We start from the raw sequence: 23,167 nt of genomic DNA on the forward strand, positions 1-23,167 counted from the left end.
TTACAGCTTGTAAACATCACTTCAGGGGCTCACAGGAGCCACGTAGCCTGATCTAGCATAGCCTAGCATTTAACACTGTACCAGAAACTATAATTCTACCACAATGATGGCAGCAACAAAAATACCAGAATTTTTTTTTATGTTAAGTTCAAATATAATGATAAGATATATGACCACACCTGAATGAAATGTGAGGAAGAAGGGGAAAAGAAATGTTAGCATCTGAAAGCAGTAACAAGAGGGAGTAAGCTGGTGCTTGACCGGAAATTAAGTGACATAGCAGTCTCCTGGTCTAAAAAATTAAAGTCTGCTATATACTATATTACAGTTTTGGGGTTTTGGATATAGAGCGTTTTATAGCTATGTTTTATTGGTTATGCAGGATTAAAATTGTCAGTGTTTGAGATTTGAGATTCATAGTATGTTATGATGACTTAAGAGAAGTCTGGACACTGTGGTTTCCTTCTTTTCTACAAAAATGTTATCAATTTTACAGCCAAAGTCTGCACAGTGTGACCTGAGGTAGAGTTAGACTTTAGACCTTCCCCATTTTCCCAGAACAAGTGAGTCTTAGACTGCCTTTATTGAGTTTACAACCCAACCTAATCAGAACTAAAGCAGATTATCTCACTGGATCCCCAGTTTGTCCGGTATGTGGAATGTTTTTTTTTTATTTATAATTTTATTTCAAATTTTTCCCATTTTCTACCCAATTTACACGGCCAATAAGCCGTGTGATGCCTCAACACACCAGGAGGGTGAAGACTAACACATGCTTCCTCTGATACATCAGCTCACAGATGCCCTGTGCTGCAGATATCACCCTAGGAGTGATGAGGGGAGAGAGCACCATCTACCCACCCGGAAGGAAGCAGGACCAATTGTGCTCCCTCTGAGCGCCGGCAGCTTGATAGGACCTCCCGCTTATAGTGGCAGCGCTTTAGACTGCTGGACCTCTCGGCGCCTGGTGTAATGTTTTAACAGAAAAAGTTAAAAGATGCAAAAACATTATTTTAAACAGTATTTGAACTTAGTCTAGTCTAGAAAATAGAATTGGTGAAATTGCTGGCCAAGAACGAGCACATCTAACTATACTAGTCTCTAATGTCAGACTTTTCAGGACAAACTTTCAGGACAAATAACTTTTTATTCCAAAATGTAAAAATAGTGGCTTTTTCTAATACAGGAGAATAAAAAAAAAGAAAATATGTCAGTATTAGCACAGGGAAAGCCAGCTGTTGGAATTGGACACTGAAGAAACAGAGCCACACATTATGTTGCAAGCAGCCAGCTGAGGCGCTAGACCTGTGGTAGCTTAAATTTTAGGAGATGTTGCGCTGTCCTCGCTTTTCTACAAATACTGATATGTCCTTTCCATATACCAGCTGTCATGGCTGAACTGAATTCAGACACGCGCTTTATTAAATAAGGTATTGGGCAGGTGAGTATTAAAAAAACAGCATGGTCAACACTGGTAGACAACAGCAAAAAAAGGGAAAACATACCATACACAAACAACAGTCCAGGGGTCATACATGAGCAAGGCAATATCGATCGAAGCAATCAAAAATCAAGGTTCCCAAACACAAAATCCGGGTCAGCAACAAGAGAGAGTAAACACAGGCAAGGAGAAACGCATTCATCAATACTCAGCAAGGAGTGAGATGTGCGTGAGGCTTATGTAGCCTCAAGACATATGCAGTCAATATTCAGGTGATTGGCTTCCAGGTAGTGCCGGGTGCACTGTCATATGATCAGGAACAGGAGGGATTTGATTGTGTGTTGCATTCTGGGCATTGTAGTCTGGAGACTGGAGATCGCAGGCAGAGCTGAATGTAGGAGAGACAGGAGCATTTTTAGTGCCAGGCGTAACACCAGCTCTTATTATTTAACAATAATATATACAGTACAGTTATTTGTTATTCATTTTGGACAGCTTTACTTTTAAAGATTTAAAACCTGTAAATTCCACAGAACACAACCACAAGCTTCTACACATTTATTAACATTTTACAAGAGCAATATTATATACATAATTACCAAAAGAGTATTTACCAGTAGTCTGCTGTAGATTTGAATTAGACTTCATAGTTCATATTGAAATACTGGCAGCAGAGTTCACGGACTTATCCTGTTTACTTTCTACAATCTGATGGGCAATTTCAACTATTTACAGCTTTTAAAAGCCATTATTATTATTATATTCCAGCAATGTTAAAATGCTTGGCAAGCATGCCATACACAATATTTTTATTATTTGACTGATACAGTGTTTGTGCTGGAACCTTTTAACAGTTATTTCTGAAATTTACCAGCCTGAAAATTACACGTCATGACCTGCTGTTCTCTGCAAAGGACGATAACATTTCGAAAAATGTTGTCCTGTGTGAAGGTTTGTTATGATTCCATTAATACAGACTTTTTATACCTCATATACCAAATTAAACGATGAGTAAAATGTTCCAAATATGATATTAAACAGTTTAAATGAGCCTTTTTCTCTTTGGCTGGAGAAATGTTAGAGAGGTGGTGTGTATCATGCCCTGTTTCAATTAGCTATTTTTTTCTCAGCAGCAGTGAGGGGCTCTGCCGCTGTTTGATGGCCTGTTAAACATTTATTTTTATGGACAGCAGGTCTCAAGTGGTGTGTGTTGCAAAACAAAAACCGAAGATGATGCAGTTCAGTGTCAGGATGGTATAATACAGCTGCCTAATGCAGGCACTGTAATTTGCAGTACAACACTGAAAATGGGGTTCCTAGGTTGGTAGAGATACCATACACATAATATAATTATCTATGGTGGGACAAGCTATTGGATGAATCACCATTCTGAAATCATAAAAACATGTAAAATCCCATTAAACCGAATCTTTAAGATCCAATATACTGGTGCGCTGCAATACAGAGCAACTCTGTATTGCATGGGAAAAATGAATCCATTATTATTATAAATTAATACAAAGCATCACACAAATAGTACTACATTATATGTATTTTATTGAATGCACTGAGAAAACATGAACAGTGCAGGCTAGAAAAAGTATGTGATTGTTTTTTTTGTTTGTTTATTGTTATTAATGACATCATGACTTGAAGAGCTAATTGGTGAAAGGTCTTTCAGTTTGGTTTTTGGTCTTTGGTTTCACATCTGCACTGACCAAATCTGATCTGATCAATGATAATCATGACCTAGGGCCCTATCTTTCCCCCTATGCAAGGCGCGTTGCCATGCTCATTTCTGTCTTACACCCTGCCAACAGTCTAATTTCACGCTGTGCACTTGCTTTATTTAAATAGCATAAATTAAAGGTGCTTGTGAATATATTTTCCCCAATGGGTGTGGTGTTCTCGAAATGAGGTGTGTTCAGGTACATTTTTGGTGTATTGCTATCTTAGCAGTGAAAAAACACAGCTGTGCCACTAACTGAAGTTAATCTAGGCAGACAGCCTACAGCAATCAGACGTTCATTGCTATCTTGGCAGGAAATTGTCAACAGGTGCAATCCTTAAAACCATGCACCTCTACTTGTTACGCACACATGGACAGACAGAATGAACAAGTGTGAACAGGCAGGTAAGTTTCCTCTGCTGAGACATGCTGGACACGTAGAGGTAGCTGCGCCCCTGAAATAGCAATCTGCCAAAGTCAGAGCACATCTCGCAAATCGCAAGTGATACCCATGATTAAATAAGATAATTAGTACATGTCTTTTGCACATTTCAAGCAGGGCAAAGTGTACTTTACCTGTGATTATGATAGCAAAGACACGCTGACACACCCTAAATCAAGCTGTGCTGTGTGTGGTTGACAGATCGCCTCTAGACTGTTGCTACTCTTCAAAGGAAAGGGTGTATAGTTGACTCCTTGATCTTCTCCTCCATGTCCCCCCCACACCCAGGTCCAAGAAACATAGGATGTTTGATTGTATAAAATGTGTAAAGTTATGACACTGGTAATAAGTGTGATATGTTGATGCAGATGGGTCAGTGTAAGCAGCTGACAGCTATATTTTGCACAATCTGCAGTTTATTTAAAGTGCATTTGGATCTTTAACAGCCCAGTCAGACTGTACACCACCACAGACTCATTCACCCCACTCTCTATAAGTGCCTTTATGTAAACAGAATTGTGTAACGGTATATTTCAAAACCTTTTATTAATAGCGTGCATATTTAAATAGTCCATGGTATGGTATGCATAATGGTATGCATAATGTATGTCAATGTGTATACATTTGGTATACACACATGATAGATTGATGCTGAAGGAAATTAAGGCATCCAGTAGCTTGAAACACACTTACTGTAGATAAGTACACTCAGATAAGTGAACACACGGAAAGAATATAAAAGCTATATAAAGGGTAGAAAAAAGTTATAGATAGATTTGTAGTTAATAGTAGATAATTTACAAAGCAAAAGTACAACATGCACACTGAAACACTGGATACAAGACAAAGTGACTAAGTGTGTTAATATATATGTATATATACAGTATGTGTACATATCGTTGCTGTAAAATGCAAAAACTTTACTTTAAATATCTCCAAAACAGCTACTTTACAGGAGCGAGATAAAACCTTCTTAACTTTTAATAGAGTTCAATGTAATAAAAGGTTATTTCAGGTGTTTTGGGATATTTTCTATGGGTCCATTTATCAATATTTTTTAATAAAGTGTACAGGACAGTTCATGTGTACAAATGATGTAGAAAACTAAAAATTTACAAAAATGGAAATGCTTGTTTTTTTGTTTTTTTAGATAGTGACAATATGCATGCACACATGGGTGCATACCTCTTCAAATGTGTGGATGGGTGGATTAAATTCAGTGTATAAAGGAGTTCCTTCTATGATGGGATGAATTAAAACATCTGATGGCTCTGGGGACAAAGGATCTCCTTAGCCTGACCGGTGAGCACCTTTGTGACAGAAGCCTGCCACTGAACACACTTCTCTCCTTCATGATAAGGGTATACAGTGGAAAACTATCCCTTTTTCTTCCATGGTAGAAAGAAATATGTCCAAAGTCCTCCTTTCTGCTACTGTACCAGAGAATCCAGCACCACTTCAACCACTGACCCGGCCAGTATGACCAGTTCGTGCATAGTCGCATCTCTTCTCCTTATGTTGCCTCCCCAGCACACCACAGCATAAAAAAGAAAGCTTACTACCACAGCCTCCTCAGGAAATAAACCCAATTTTGTCATCCCAGCTTGTCATCCAGGACTGATCCCAAGGTGCTTGTAGGTCCTAACCATCTCCACATCAACACCATCAATGAATGGAGACTGGCCATGGGGGTATAGCCCATACCCGTGGAAGTCCACCACCACCTCCTTGGTCTTAGATATATTCAGCTGCAGTTTGATCAGTTGGCACATACAGATTTTTATATTGTATGATAGTTTTTTTTTGTACTCATTTCTCCATTTGTGTTCTTGTGACATGACAATACACCTGGTTTGATAATGAACGACCACATTGCATTAGTAATAAATGCAGAAATGTAATGCCTCAGTCTGTTCTGTTGATGTCTGTTGAAGTGCTACATAAAAACTGAAAAATCTGCCTCCAAGGGCAAATTCTGCTCCTCCGCCAACCTGTATGTTTACAAACATTTTGATTTGGTCTATATTCAGACAGGCTACACAAGACTGCACAAATTAACCAACCCTTTCCAAAAAGACTCCGCAAATAATAGCCCTACTTATTGCAAATCTGACAGTTTAATTTCTTTGACAAGAAGCGAGGGGCTGTATCTGCCAGAACACACAATTTCTACAGCAGTCGTTGTGTTTTCAGAGTTCAATAGATTAGCACATGAATTCCTTCATAAATATATACAGCATTGATTAAAAAATATTGTGTCTGGAGCAATGCTAAAAGGGTGCATATTAAGAAATGTTTTTCTATTTTGGTTTGTTTTTAGAGATTCTTTAATTCTTTAATCATGATCTTAAAATTGGTGTACAGTATACAGGTGTATAGTTTACAGTGTTTATATGTTCAAACCTTCTGCTCTGATTTTATAGAGATAAGATGAAAATCTGAACCAGAGTCTGCGTCAAGGTTTGTGTGTTTGTAAGATTGTATACATTTGGTCAGTTAGTTTAGTTTTGGTTTACACTGCAGTTTAGTGAGCAGAACAAGAGCTTTTCTACATCTTGTCATCCTCATCTACATGGGTTGCATCTTGTTGGGTAGAATGTTGTCAGTTCGGTGAAATGCCTTTCTGGGTGTTGTGGTGAAATCTACCTCTCTGCCAGAATCTGACTCGGTTTGAGTGCACACAGCAGCATGAGCGTAACAGATTACCCTTGGCCTCATTAATCTACAGTTACAGTAGATACAGGAGTCATGAGCACAGCACCATTTTTCTTCTGTATTATTTAAAGGATGATGACAGTCTGCTGCAGCTTCCTGTAAATCCATGGTCCAAACGTCTGAAGCATTTTGAAAAGTTCTTTCACACTGGAAACAAATCAAACCCTGAATTATTTAATCCAAGCTGACATTACATTATTTGGTTTAACCAAATTTTGGTCCTTTAGTCTGGACTGTGTTTCTGGACTGGCATCTTTCACACTTGTTATTTTGGTTTGGACCCGACTAAAAGTCCAGAAGTCTGGACCAAACAAGGTAGGTGTGAAAGCACCCTCAATCTTGGCTGAACGGTGCTATTATCGTACAGGTCACTTTTTTTTACTCTTTTTTTTTGACATTTGTGGCCTTAACTGAAGGCTTAGGTGTAATAGTCACGGTTCAGCACTGACATGTTGTATTCACCGGTCTGGCAGGTGCTGTCAGTGATCCACAACAGGCTGGAAAAAGCCTTGCTTGCATCATCTTTACCTGGCACAGTCACAAAGAGGGAGACAGAGAGAGAGAGAGAGACGCCACCATGGATGCCTACTTGAAATGCAAAGCCATAATCAGGTTTTCCCTTTGATTTCTACATTTGTCGCTTCATAACACTTTAATTTACCAGCACAGATATTATACTTTCGCTATACAGTCACTTTGTCTGCCTCAAGAGGCCAAGCTAACTCTATTTTCCCGCCTGAAAAAAAAAGAGAAGAAAGATTTCTTATTTGAGATTCTTACAAAACTCCAGCGTTTCCTCCGAGTAACATCCATCATTGTATTTATTACATGTGGACGAAACGGAAACTTTTACATTAGCTCGGTTCTTCCTCTTCCTTGCATCATTGGCCCGCGGGGAAGCTTTTGAGTGAAAATAGACAATGTTCCAGTGAAAGAAGCACTAGAAGAGTCTGACCTTCACATGCCAGACTGGAAGTTAATTTTACATCTCATTTAAAGCCAGCTATCAGTGAGGCAGCCGTTTCCCCTGCAGATACTTCTACTGAAGAGTGGGATTTTTCAAAGCAGGGTTTAATCTATCTGACCCTTCTCACTCAGAGAGTCAGACTACCCACAGTGCTTTTAGAGTCGTGTCACCCAGAGCAGCACTGGCGCGGTGCTTAGCGAAGTTTGCAACGCACACCTGCAGATGTATGGGCTAATACAGTACTCGCTCGCTTTCACTAGCCGCTAATGCTGGTTAGGGTCAGGAAAACAACTCTATAATACAATAGCGGAGCAGACGACGCTTTTCAGTATTAGAATTTCATGGCTATTGTGTGCTGAGCGCTTTGTCGCTGTGCCTGCCATTAAACCTATAAACCCAGATCACATTCATGGCTCGATATGCACTAGCTTTTCTAGGTTTCTGCTATGTTTCATTTGAAATCAGATGGCGGAATTGTTCTAATTCCCATTAGAAATTTCTACAGTAGGAAATTCTACAGCAAATTCCTACAGGACAGATTTACGTCTAGGAAAAAGGTCCATACTAGGGGAGCTCAGAATCCAAGATAACAACAGAAGAAAAGATTCAATATTGAATAATTACGCCATGGCTAATCATGTTTTAGCTGGCAACCCTAGCTGATGCAGTGAGTAGCTTCTCATTTGTTAAACAAGCATGTGAAAAGACACATCCTGTGGCTGTGGAAAAGATGTTAATCTCTTTTAGAAGTTTAAGTATTGAAAACATCTAACTAGATTGCTAAAACAACTGTCCAACACATTATTAAAAAAATGGAAGGACAATGGGGAAACATCTTCATCATCTTCAAGCAAAGAATAATGTGGTTGGAAAAAAATCGGGGACGATCGTGATCAGCAATCACTTAAACGCTTGGTGAAATAATATAGGAGAAAGAATACAGCACTACAACTCATGGAACTCATTAATAGTGAAAGTAAGAACATGTCCACACCTACATTGCAAAGAAAACTCAATGGACTGGGAATATTTGCACACGATTATCTGTACTTTCTACTGCTTACATTTGAAAAATAGCCTTGTTACTCCTATTTATTTTAAGCTTGTTTTCATTCCGGCTTCTCATCGTTCAAAAAACCCTATCCAGATAAGTCTCCCTATCCAGATAGAGTGAATCTGATTGTGGTTGGATGAGAAATACAAATATATACCATTCTGACACCCTGTTTGTTCATACGTGTCATCATACGTGTTTGTTCACACCTGCACACGTCACGCCCCCACTCAAGCGAGAACATTTTATTATAACATTATAGTCCTTATAGAAAAATATGTTTTGGGGAGGGGGGGTAGAGCACTATAGGACCCTGTGGTGTGGCCTAAGCTTTTGTCCTTAATGGCATTTCTTTCACTTACATTACTCTTACTTTTATACTTTGAGTAGTACTTTTAAGCAGTACTTTTATACTTTTACTTGAGTGAAAAGCTTGAGTTGATTCTTCAACTTCTACACAAGTATTTTGAATCCTAATATCTGTACTTCTACCTGAGCAATAAGGGGAATACTTAACACCTCTGTAACAATAATAGCTGATATCTAAGTTCACCTGAAATACAGACATTTTAAGTGTGAAGTTATCTGAAGCAAATATAATGCAGCATCATCTCTTTTTTTTATGAAAAGTTATAAAATCAATGTGTCATCATGATGACCTTCACACTTTAAGACACTTTAAAAAACAATAACAAATTTCCCCCCCGGGCTGCTTGTTTTAAATACAAATTCAAGATGCAGACATTGTCAGAAAGCTCCTTCAGATCGATAGCCTACTGTCCAGGAAAGACGTGAAATTTTAATAAAAATCTCCACATTGATTCCAGAAGTCACACCTGACCCCGGTTCACACAACGTCTAGAAATAGCTCTGAGAAATGAAGGAGCTTGCTTGAGATGCTTGTTGTTTGTCTTTAAATAAATGATAATCTCAGAATGAGTTCATCTACTCGCCCGAGCGATACTTCTCATATCAGTACAGTGTGCATTAACAGCACTAGCACCAAAGCAGGGCCTCCTACTGAGCGAATTTTTATCAGCATCTGTCGGGGGGCTCATTAAAACTGGATGCGGCGTACATCTGAGGTCCGCAAAGTAGTTCAGGAAATGACCAGCAATATTCGGCCTCTTCCCTGCTCGCCGGTGTGACGGATAAATAAACCCTGGGAGAGAGAGAGTGGGAAGCAACTTATTCAGGGCAAAATTGGCTAGATTGTGATATTCAGAGGTAGATAATGAGAAGTGATGGGCCGAGGCGGACAGGCCAGATAAAAGGCCTCCAGGCATGCTGAACGCTGTTTAAAGGTGGGCCACTTTTAAGATTTATACCTCACTTTCGAGAGGACTCTTTACCCACAGCCTTTTTTTTTTTTCCTTCTGTTTTCACTGCCACATAAGCGTGACCTCTGCTTTTCATTTGTAGCTGCTGACAATTCCAGCAAGCCACCAAGGAACGGAGGCAATGGAGGTGAACATGTCTGTGTGGAGAGACATGCGTGTCAATACCAAGGTTTTTGGTGCTCCTGTAAAAATCCCCCGTATCTGAAGTGAGTTGTAGAATAATTCCATTCCATTTGTTTTCAAGGATTTTAAAAGGTTCTTGGCTCAGATATATACTGAATATATATATATATATATATATATATATATATATATATATATATATATATATATATATATATATATATATATATATATATATGCTTCTGGGGGAAGCGCTAATTGGTATATGATCTGTACGTTATGTAACAGTTCTTTGGACTTTAAAAAAAGGTCATTCACACTGACATCTCATTTACAAAAAAAGTGTGAAGAAGAGGAAGCTGCCTTTCAGCTTGATTATCCATGTGTGCAAGTGTTCGTATTTCTGGTATAGGAAGAACTATATGAAAATAGCTATCAAAAGAGTTTTTAAATGGTCTTTAGTATAAAAACAGAAGTAATCGAGGAGGTAACCAATCAAAAGTTTGCACACACCTAAAATTCACTTTTTTTTTTACTATTTTAAACTGTTCTGCATTGTATATTAATACTAAAGTCATTAAAACTATGATGAAAAAGTGGGAGTTATTTAATAAACAAAGACATGTAAAAAAAAAAGATTATGTTTTTTAGATTCTTTAAAGTAAGCTTCATGAGGTGCAGCCTCAAGTGCAGTTTCAAATATTATCAAACAGTATGATGAAACTGGCACTCATCAGGGCCTCTGTTGCACAGGATAAGTTAATTAAGCAATAGAACACGAGAGGGAGTGTGTTATCACGAATAACATCACGGCTGTGATTCGGTCGTAGGCACGAGCCGAAGGCGATCCTCACAACCGTGATGTTATTCATGATAACACACAACCTTGAATGTTCTATTGTTTTTTTTACAACAGTTTTTTTTTACAAAATGAATAAAGAAAATAAACCAAAGTACTTTAAGAAATTCGGTTTGAATATGCTTTAATATGGACTGTGCCTTCCGCCAAAAAGTAGTTCCACCACAACTGTAACCGAACTGAAACTTAACTACAAAACGGTGTATGGTTCATACAGACTAACACCACGAAAGTTAGCTTGAAATAAAAATTAGGAATAAGCGAAGATGGTAACGTTAGGACCGTGAAATAACTCTAATACTCTCCTGCTCTGTGGAGTCGTCTTTAGGTGAACGCTGCGCATTTTTGAGCATTTCTGCCTGTTTTGCTGGGTGGTGTTGGTTTTAGCTAGCCGGCTGGACTGTGGTTAGGTTAGCGTAGCTTGCTTTAGCTCAGCCTAGCCTGGCTGGTTAGCGTTCTGGCTGTCAGACGGCAGTAACCGAGCGGTTTTCTTTCCCTTTTTTCCACAATAGACGAGCCTGTGCTGCGGGCGAGCGTGCCGCAGCTGAGCGCTAGTCTGTGTAAAGCTAACGCTGCTGTGGGTGTCCTGTGTGTATATGCCATTACACGGCAACGCGTCGGCGGAGTGATACAGGTTTAGTGTGAGAAGGCCGTGATGTTATCACATATATCAGCCCGGCTAGAACACTTCTCAACCAATCAGTTTGTAAGGTCGAAACTAACTGTTGTATAATGAGAGTTAGCAGCCTAAAAAAAAATGTTAAGCACCTAAATGCTTCACAGATTATTTTGGTTTGTTTAACATTTTTTATTTGATACATGATTTCTTATGTATTCATTCATAGTCTGGATGACTTCAGTACTAATTTACAATGTAGAAAAAAATTAAACCATTACATGGGACGGTACTTCCAAACCTTTAACTGGTACCAAAAAAGAAATTCTCAAACAAATAGACCCAAGCACTTTACTTGTCACTCCAAGCCACCAAGTTAAGGAAGCCAACCATATGCATCTTTTTAATGCAGCAGCATTGGACAGCTGAACACGCTCCAGTTTGATCATTAGTGATGGGGAACTCCCGGATGCCTTGTTTAAGTGCTTACATACACTCTGTCTGAATAGCTTTTTATTTATTGTAAAAGGAACAAATATTAATATTTAAATGTAATATAAACCTTTTATACTGAATATACTAATATAACAGATCCAAAATTCCTCTGAATAAAATCTCTTAAATCAAAAAGTAATATAATTATGAATTATTATCAAGTAACACATTTTCAATAGATTCTTTGAATAACAATGACTGGTCTTGAGTCTTTATTTTCTTTGTCTCAACCTTGCTTAATAATGTTCCTAAAAGGACTTGTTTCTGTCTTGACCATCAGCCTTAGCCTTACCAAACTTTTGTTTTCTAGCTAGAAGACTAGTTTTTGTTTATTTAAATGATATTTTGTTGATTTTTAGATCAATGTGCCTTGACTCAAATTCAACCAACTCTAAAAACAGGAGAGCTGTTTCTACCAGAAATTTTTAAAATATCAAGGCACTGGCTGGATCTCTAACAGCACTCAATCTTGACTAATCATAGTCTTGGGCTTGTCTTGGACTTGGAAAAATGAGTCCGGAAGGAAGATTTTAGTAATAGATTAGCTTATGTAAAATTGATAGCAATCTCTAAAATGCTTCTCTAGAGATTGGAAATGGGTCAAACCTCACATTTCTTGAGATTCTTCTTACTTAAGAGAAAAATAAAGCAGAAAGGAAGACAGTGGGTGGTGAAGCACATTCACTAAACCAATTGAAGTTAGCATGATTTAGAATAATATCTCCATTCTCTTAGCCCTGAATGTGTGTAAGGGAGATGAAGCTGCCTTTCAGCTTGATTATTCATGTGTGCAAATGTTCTTATTTCTGTTCCTCACAATCAGAGGTCCTCATTGTGCCGGCACACACTCCACCATCAGTCGAGCAAAAACAGACAAAATGGCAAGGATAATTCGAAAGGACGGACTGAAAATAACTTAATTTAAACTGAATTATTTTATAACAACCATTTATAGAGTTGTCAAGTGTACATTCGGAGCTGCCTTCAAAATGTACATGATATGCACTGTTCACTGATCATGTGTCATAAATATATAAATATATATATATATATATATATATATATATATCCTTTTTTTAAAGGGTATATTCTGAAAATAATATGTTGTAGAATACTATAACACACTACACAGTCACATCACAAGATTAGAACCACCTTTCAAATTAAATTCAAATCAAATTCAAAGAAAAAGTAACCTTTTGACTGTCATTCAGACCACATACAGTAGCAAAGAGTTAACACCACACAGTAATATGAGGAGAATTCATACTTAGCACTTAAATCAATTGGTACTTTTTTACTAATTGATTTAATATATACATATATATTTCATAAATTGTATATTTTTCTGACTTTCCTGTTAATTATACATTCAGTTCAACAAACATTTACAAGGATTATTCCTGGATACCACCCTTTGGGCCTTCCTAGTGTGACGGGTTGAATTTTTTTAGCTAATGGTAGTTGTAATTCCATATTTAGCTAAAACAGTTTTTTTTTTTTTATATATATTTTTTTTTTGCAGTCTGTCCTTCAAAAGGTGTGCACGTGGTGTCATTTACTCAATGATGGTGTCACAGGAACTGATTATTAATTTTATAGGGGTAAACTGAATGATGTGAAGGGGCTGAAAAAACATTTGGGTTGAAAACTCATGGTTACATTATTAGCACAGATTTTGCATTAAATGCTAATTTCATTTGTCTGATGTTCATTAAAAGGGTAATGATGATCAGTGCGGACAAGCAAATATGTACTAAATACTACTGGACAACATGTATAAAAAAAATCATATATATTTTTTAGAAATTATATTTTACATTATAATTTAAAGACACATGCATTTTGTGATTTTCACTAATTGAACATTTTTTAAGAAAGTTTAATGGGATCCAAATTAACACTAAATAGTCAACTACATGCGTCTCTATTAAATAAAGTAGCACTAGAACTGCAGCTGTAGAAATTTGTGTGCTCTGCCGGACGCTAGCACGGATAGCAGCCAGTTCCCTCTTCACAGAATCATGAGAAGTGTGTGAAAGTGACAACAACTGACACACAGTTTGTAGAAATGGTGTGAGGGAAGAACGTGCACTGAAAGTGAGATACTTTCCAGGCTACTATCAAGATGTTTCTTTGTTTGATGTATGATAGCGGCTCTCTTAAAAAATGAAGAACGAAACCGACTGTGGCCGGGATGATCGATATAGCAGAGCGAAGACAACCTCCCTGAACCTGCAGCGTACCTGCCACCCCCCTCGCTCCCGAATCAAACCACGTCACAGGTGAGCCATCCTTTGATTTGCGCACTGTTGAGGGAGGAAGATGAGTGGAACAGATGGAGGGAACAGCGGGGGGTGGGTGGTGGTTGGGTGGACCTGACTTCTTATAGAGGAGCCCCTGGACCGACAATGGAAAGTGACCGTGCGAGTTAATCCATCTTCTTCTTCTTTCTTCTTTCACCCTCAAAAGCAGCCTGGCTCTCTGGAGCGAGGTCACCGCAGGGCATGAAGTGTGTGAGCGTGTGTGTGTGAGCTGGTGTGTGCGTGTGCGTTTGTGCGTGAGTGATTTTAAGAGGATAAAGAGAAGACTGTACATGATGGAGATTATGGAGCACAGTAATTAAACATGCAGCATGCATTTATAATGGATGAAGATTATTCATGTTTATTATTAAACCTTCATGTCAGCCTATTGGACAAAGGCCCTGAGCTTAATAACAGGGGAAAATAACCAGAGCAAAAATCCAGTGATGTAAAAAAGCCCCCTCTACAGATTTCTGTTGTTTTTGCTTTTTTATCACAATGACATTTTTCAGATTAACAAACACATTTTAATATCAGACAAGGATAATCTGACTAAATATAAAAAGCAATTTATAAATGATAAATGAATTTAATAAGGAAAAACATATATTCAAACCAACCTCACCCTACGTGAAAAAAACATGTTTGCCCCTAAACCAAATAACTTAGTTAATCAGAGGTTTGCGATGACTGGCAATCAGTCTTTCACATCTTTGTGGAGGAATTTTGTTCCACTCTTCTTTACAGAATTGTTTAAATTCAGCCACACTGGAGGGTTTTCAAGCCTAAACGGCCTGTTTAAAATCATAAAATCATGCCATAACACCTTAAGCTGACTTTGCTGCTCCAAAACTTCATTTAGTTTTTTTTAGCCATTCCAAGGTGGACTTGCTTGTGTTCTTTGTGTCATTAACCTGCTGTAGAAGCCAAGTATACATGAGCTTGAGGTCATGAACAGATGGCTAGAAATTCTTCTTCAAGATTTTGTGGTAGAGAGCAGAATTCATGGTTTCTTTAATAACAGCAAGTTGTCCAGGTCAAAGCAAAGGCTAAAGCAGCAAAGCAAGCCACATCACACTACCACCACCATGTTTGACTTTCAGAATGATGTCCTTTTCTGAAAGAATGTGTTTGTTTTACGCCAACTGTAACTGGACACAAACCTTGCAAAATATTCCACTTTTGTCTCAGTTCTGTGTCAGTTCAAAGAATATTTTCCTAGGGGATACCAGGTTATCATCAAGGGCCTTTGTGTTCTTTTTGGTAAGCAGTGGTTCTTGCCTGAAAACCCTCCAATGCATACCATTTTTGTCCATTCTTTTTCTTTCCTATTATTAAATCACAAACACTGACCTTACTTAAGGGGTTGGGAGATCTGCAGTTCTTTAGATGTTGTTCTGAGTTCCTTTGTGACCTCCTGGATGAGTTGTCCATGCCCTTTTGAGTAATTTTGGTAGGCCAGGGAAGGTTCACCAGTGTTCCATGGTGTTTTTTTGATTTGTGAATAATACGTCTCACTGTGGTCTGCTGGAGTCTCAGTCTCAGTCTCAGTCTTAGAAATGGCTTTGTAACCTTTTCCAGATAGATAGATGATCAATGATTTGTTTTCTCACCTATTCTTAAATTTCCTCAGATCGGGGCATCAGGTGTTGCTTTTTGAGATCTTTTAGCTGCTTCATGTTGTCAGACAGAGTCTATGTAAGTGATTTCTTGATTCTACAGGTCTGTAATCAGTAGCAGTAATCAGGCCTGGTTGTGGTTAGTAGTGAAATAGAAATCAGCCTTCCAACAAATTTAGTTAATCACAGCTAATGTGATGGGGTGCATTTACTTTTTGGGGTGCATTTACTGTTTCAATTAGGGCCAGGATTGTTTGGATTTTGATAATCTGAAAAATGAAAAATGTAAGTACGACAAAAAAGCAAAAACAAAAGAACCCTGTAAGAGGGCAAATACTTTTCCATAGAATTGTATATCATACTAAAAGAGGTGCCTCACTGCTGCATAGAGAATACAGGCTGTTCTAACACACAGGAAACAACCGCTCAGCAAACCCAAAGCATGATATATATATATAATATATACACTCTGACCATTCAAGGACAAGTGCACAATGTATTATCACACGGCATTAACAGAATGCATAAAACGCGGTACACGCTTGAAGGCACTAGAACACATTCTTATGCATTAAATAACATCCCTTTACTGTTTTTTTCTCCTACACGTGGTCTTCCATCATATCTACCCTCAATAAATGATCTTTGACCTCACTTTTATTGACCCACTTTTTTTTCCAGACAAACACATTCATAATGTGTGGAATCTTGGCTACAGGACAGAACAGAAGCAACAGTAATGCTGCATTGGCATCAACATATAATATAAGAAAAAAAAAATCTGTATTTTGAATTCAGCAGACGTCAAGAGAAATGCACATGAGAGATTGATTAATGAGGCTGCGGCCTCCAGAGCCCGCCACTGCTGCTGACAATATTAGACTACCCATTTTTTATGCCATTCGTACTAGGCTTTCTAGTTCCAGCATGCTTTATAACCCCACCCAGGTCTTCTACAGAAAATGTCTGTGATTTTGCAAGGGTGGTAAATTTTTTCAGTAAAAAAAAAAAGAAAAGGAAAAAAAGAAGCTTTAAGAAGCATATAGTATAACACTCATTATATGCAAAGCAAAAGTACAGATGGTTCCGCAAGGCCAGATCCCTGAAAAGCATGTTGTTACGATTCACTGAAGCAGTCACTGAAGTTCAGACGTAATTGCGCTTAGATTGCATGCACACACATTTACTTTCCAATAAAAAAAAAATCTGAGCTGTTTACTTACAGCGCAAGATACCTTCACTACAATTAGCTCAACTGTCCGTATGCAGCACTTTAGGGTTTAACATTTCTATTCATTACCGCTATTCTTCTGCAAGTGCTCTAAAAGGCCACGAGTGCTTCCAATAGCTCTGAGCATGCTCTGTGGAAGGATGTGTAACGTAGTTCAGTTCCATTCTATTTGTTGTGGCTCACTCTAATGTCTCCGTGAAGAGCAGAGCTGAGAAGATGACTACTTCGATTTTGGTCTCATTTAAGAGTTCATTGTGTCCTACAGTGCGGGAAATAGAGGTCGTTCCCAAAAGGCTGGTGCCGGACACCGAGTTATTTTCTTGAAAAAGTCCCTTGGAAGAAGCATTGAACAAAACAATGAGTGCATTGTCTGGCCATGCTGATACTAATCAGAAAAAAAGAAAAGATAAAACGACAGAAGACTGAACGTCTGACCCAGCCATCAGATGCTTCCCATTCTTCCCAAATGAAGAACAGAACTGTAAATAACTTAAAAAAAATAACTTTATTTTAGTTGTGTCATTTAGATTGTAAGTAGAGTTAAACTTTAGAGACTTTTAATACTTTGCATTTGTATTTTCTAAAATATCTTAAAAAATCCTCCTTTTTAAGTGAGAGTGTAAGCGTTTTAATAAGCTATTATAGTTCTCAATTATCATACATTATTTTTGTTAATGATAGCTGCACTGGTGGAGTATACAATTTAACAATTTAAATCACCCTTTACACATTTACAGTGCCTGAAAAAAAAAATCACCCCTTGACGCATGTTTCCCTTCCCATGTTTATTGCTTTATATTTGAAATGCAATATAATTTACCTTTTTGACAAAAAATACAAAAAAATGTTTTATGTCAATTAAAAAAAAAAAAGAGAAAGTACCAGTCTAACATTTAGAAACACATATAGTGTATATATGTATAAATACATTTCCTATATTGTAAATGAATACTAATATCATACAAACTATGAAGGAACACATAAGGGATCATGTAGTAACTTAAAAGTGTTAAACAATATAAAATATTCTGTGAAGAAGCATTTAGGTGTTCTTATCTGGGGAGCTGTTAACTTGCAGTTTTTAAGGCTGGTAATGAACTGTGCAAAAGATGTTAATTATGGGGCCCTATTTTAGCAATATATAGTGCGGCAGTCAATTGTGAACTATGCTGGATTAGAGCATGTCGGTGTGTCTTTGATATGGTGAGGGTACTAAATATATACCGTGTTCAACTTAAAACAAGCAAAAGGCATGCACTCATTCTCTAAATTAATCATGGGTGTGTATTGGGCGTAACGGGAAATAAACCAATCAGTGTGCCAGGGTACGCCAGCAGCTCATTTAAGGGAACAGCAATGATATTTTATTCTTTATTCTGTTTATTGTTGAGTTAAAAGTCAGGTTTGCACTATGCAATGTTTATGTCTATATTTAACAAATGGGGATGTGCGCATGCTGGGTGCATACAGAGCACATGGTGCACCTATAGGAATGAACTCTGATGATTGACTGTTGTCTTGGTTCATTTCAGTCAGTGGCGCATCTGTGTTTTCAGCCCCTAAAATAGCAATATGCTATGGCATTACAAAAGGACAGAAAAATACTGTTGATGGGGTGTAAGGTAGGTTGGTCTTCCTTCCCTGAGGCGGTCCTGATGAATGCCAGTTTCTTCATAATGTTTGATGGTCTTGAGTAGTTCTTGCCATAATATGGATTAGAATTTTTTTCAAATAAGTATTCACTGTATACCAACTCTACCTCTTAACAACTTTACAACTGATGTTCTTTAAAAAAAAAGGCAAGAAATTCAAATAATTACCTAATTATTAACTCCAACTGAAAACCTCATAAAGCTGACTGAGAAAATGCAAAGCTGTCATCTAAACAAAGGTGCCACTTTAAATAATCTAAAACATAAAACATATTCTGGTTTCTTTAGCACTTTTTTGTTTACTAAATAATTCCATGTGTTTTTTTATCATAGTTTGAATAACTTTAATAATTAATCTACAATTCAGGACATTTTTAAAGAAGCATGAAACACTGAGTGACCACATTCAGCAGAGATGGAAACAATTGGTGCTAGAACAATTATTGAATTTAAGATCAGCTAAGTGCACTGAATGTGTCTTGAATTACTGAAGTATAAAGACAGAAGTTAACCAGTATTTCTGGCTACAAATTTACCGTAAAGTCTCTAAGAGCTGGCATATGGATTTTTTAAAATGTTTATTTATGGATTGCACAGTGAACAGGCAGTGTTCCTTAGTCAGTGAATTTCAGCAACAAATCATACCTGGTTTTAGTGCAGTGCAGCCTAAGGGCCAAAAAGTTCACCGGAATCCAGTACTGGCAGTCAGTCTTGTCGTTTGCGCTCAGGAATTTCTCCAGATTCTCTGAATCTGTTGATGATATTATCAGTAATATTTTTTCAGCCACAGTTTTTCACAGCTTAGAGAACCTTTGCTCATCTCTGCTCTCATCCATTTTGCACAATTTATAAATCCCAGCCGGACACATATTTCACACCCCAGAAATAGGACATGTCTGGGAGATAGAGGACATATGGTCACCCTATATTAGTATTACAGTGTCATGCTATCATTACCGGTAACTGCATAACAGATGCTACACATGCTAATTTACAGTCATGGCATCATACAGTGTACAATCTGTCATGACAGTTACTGGTAATAATAACACCACTGTATTATAATACTGAACATATTCTGTAATGAATGCTCATGATAGACTATGATATCCGCCTGGACATGTTTATGGCACGGTTATGTCAGGTTTAGCCTCTTTAAAAAAGGGGTTCTTTAAGAGTTCTTCAATACGACATTGGTTCTACATAGAACTAGTGCTGGAGGATATGGCCAAACTTTTTATAATGATATATATATTTAAAAATTTTGGCCAATATGATATAATTTTGAGATTGATGTAAACTAAATAAAATAAAAACCACCACCTGTGAGGTACGTCACCCTGCACTGGCACTGCCAGCCTATGGAAACCTATAGTGTTCTGCTGTTTCTGCTCGATTTTAATGCAGTGAACTGACGGCAGCATCCTGTAATGAACATCAGTCAGTGAACAGATACTATAAATGCCGATATCTCTTACAACAGTAGAACCGTTTTTTTTTTTTTTCGTTTGATGAAATTTTATTTGCCTTTATAGAAGAGTCACACATCCCAGAGTTTATTTTCAGATGATCATAAGCTAATCAAATATGTCTAAGGAGTAAATATGTTGCTCTGTAATAATAACATAAATAGCATATACTAGCCCTGCTTGAAATGCATAAAAATGCGATTTTAAGAAAATTCAGATCTAATAAAGTCCCAATAAAATAAAATAGTCGGATTAAAAATGTCAAAATTTGATGTTCTTCATGGTTCTTGGTATATAAGTGTAAGTATAGGGGCTGCTGGAGGACTTTTAGTATAAAACTTACTATGGTAGGTTATCCAAAATGGCTAACAGCTGACTGGCGATGCTAACTGTGTCACGCCGCCGTGTTCTCCTTCCACACTACCGGACTCCATTTCCCAAAATCTCATGAACAATGACGTCAACAACACCCGCTCACCTTCACCCAATCACATTACGCTCCGACGCTCAGACTCGCCTGTGTTCTGAGTTAGTTCCGGTTCATTCCCCTCTAGCTTCCTGTATTTAAGGCGGCCGTTTGTAAACAGGTCGACTTATGTTGCATACTAAGTGTTATTTTCCTGTGTACTGTTTTTGCCTTCTCGTTACGACCCTGTTTTTGGATTACCGGTTTATGTCTTTTGTTTTGCCCTTTCTGGATTTGATGTATGGTTGGACTGTTTCTCGGTTACAAACTCGGACTGTGTATTTGACTACGTCTTCTGTCATTGGTGAGATCTTTGTTTGCCTGGCTATTCTGTTAGCAGTGTCTGTTAGCCTACCTGCTAATAAACCTGTTTGTACTTTTAACTCGGCTCGCGTCACTCCTCACTACCTGGCGTTACAAACTGTAATTTTAATCACTGTTTTTAATAACCAATCAATGTCTTTGTGCTGGTTAGATAAGTATGTCTTGTGATTTGATATAACATGTGGCTTATGACTATAGTTTACTTGAGTACTTAGTTATTACCCTCCCAATACCAGACTGCAGCTTTTCTCAATGCTAACCGACTGCTGGTGCCAATGGAGATTGATAACGGCTAACGCCCACACCTGTACAAATCTGTGGTTTTGATCTGATTTGGAAAAATCTTATTTCATGTGGTTTTATGGTTTTCCAAACTATCAAGCATTCATTTGGATACAATTATACAAAAACACTTGACTCAGATCTGATAAAAAAAAAATGGGGTTGATATGTCCACACAGCCTTGATATAATCAGATCTGTTTCATTTTAGGCTAAAAATGGATTTCAGTTAAGTCGTGTTTTCACACCAGCCTTGCTCTATGAGTTTGGTATGTTTGCTTAGGTGAAAAAGCTGCTTAAGATCCCAGGAGCTGTCCAGTGTACTGATCTCTGGTCTTCCTGAAATCGGTAGTCTATGGTTTGCTTAAAATTGACTCTGGGCAGTCTGAAGGTGTGGCAGGTGTCCTCTCCAGGTGTTATCTGCTCCTGGGTCTGCATGTGGGTTATGTGATTGATTCATTTTGTAACATGACTGTTTCAACACTGTTCCTGTAATGAAGAAATGTCAACAAAAAAGGATTACATGTCATTTGGTGGCCTATTAAGAAAAAGTAATTCCCATTCTTAAACTTGCATCTACCGTATTTTTTGCACTAAAAGGTGCACTATTTTATCAGGCACACTATCAATGAACGTCTATTTTCTGGTCTATATTTATACATAAGGCGCACTGGATTATAAGGCGCATTGTATTAGACAGTGTAAGGAACTTCTAATTCAGCAGGTCTCGTCCCTGGGTGGTGGTGGGAGACAGCTAAGTAAGTTAAGTAAAGCTAAGCTAAATAAACAAAACTGTACTGAAAAAAGGCTTTCTTTTAAAGTATAATGAGCACTGAAAGTTAATCTACACAGATTTCTCTCCTGAAAACTGTTTATTTGGGTGAGTAAAACACTTCTGTTTATTTACAGCAAGCTTGCTAACGCTGCCCGACAGCACTATACTGAGGAACCCTTAGTTTTCCGGTAAGCCAGGGTGATATTAGATAGCAGTTTGTCCCACATAGTTTTTTTTTTAAATACGGTAAACATGCAGGCTACAGTCTGATATACTCCCCTCTGAACATTGAAAGAGCTAGCTCAGTTAGAGGGTAATGCTAATGCTGCTCCAGCAGTGCTAGCTGGGGTTAGCAGCAGGCTACAGTCCAATAATAATTACCTCTGAATAGGGAAATAATGGTTAGATAATGGCTAAAGCTAATGCTATCCAGCCCCGGTGCTGGAGAACTAAACTGACACTTCTTTATAAGTGGCTTTACTGTCCCTTAAAACCTGACTGGTAAAATTCATACATAATGCACACTAACAATTATGTGGAAAATGTAAGGATTTAAAGTGCCCCTTATAGTGCAAAAAAATAGTATTCCATTCATTTATGTTTTCAGTTTCAGCCACACCCTTTTTATTTTTTTAGTCTGCCACTGCTTAGGAACGCCTTTTAGTATATACTATATATGTTAGCCATATTAAATGATGAATATACTGTAATATCAACAGCAGAATAAAACAATCTGCCATGTTGATTAAAGTGTACAAAATGAAGATGTTAATAATAAAGAAATCATTTGAAAGTGGAAGGGAAGATCACGCTGCTGTACAGTGATATTGTCACCGCTGTTTTTCATTAAGGAACGGCTGAGTGAAAGGAGACTTTGCGTGCAGTATTAGATCATCAGAGTAATTACTTGCATGTGCGGTCTGTACTCTGTGAAGGGTTGTGTCAGCGTGCGACTTCGACTCAGACTTTGACTCCTTTTATTGTTCCGTACCTTGATGAACTGACGTTTCTATGGCAACAGCACTTCACAAGTCGGAGGATCACCCCGTGCCGGAGCGAGGCGGCAGCAGAAATTTCATGCACAGGATTACTCCCCTGATACTCACTAAAGTCACTCCTGTAAAACACTGCCACAGCCACGCAGCGACATCCACCGCAGAGCCACCGCCTCCCGCCTCATCCCAATCCGGACCCGGGAAACTCCTCTCCCCTTTCCCTGGAGCGCTGTTTTACCACTGTGCTTCTGTTCACAGAGCACAATGC

This window comes from Astyanax mexicanus, chromosome 5 (genome assembly GCF_023375975.1).
Source record: "Astyanax mexicanus isolate ESR-SI-001 chromosome 5, AstMex3_surface, whole genome shotgun sequence".
Lineage (NCBI taxonomy): Eukaryota > Metazoa > Chordata > Actinopteri > Characiformes > Acestrorhamphidae > Astyanax > Astyanax mexicanus.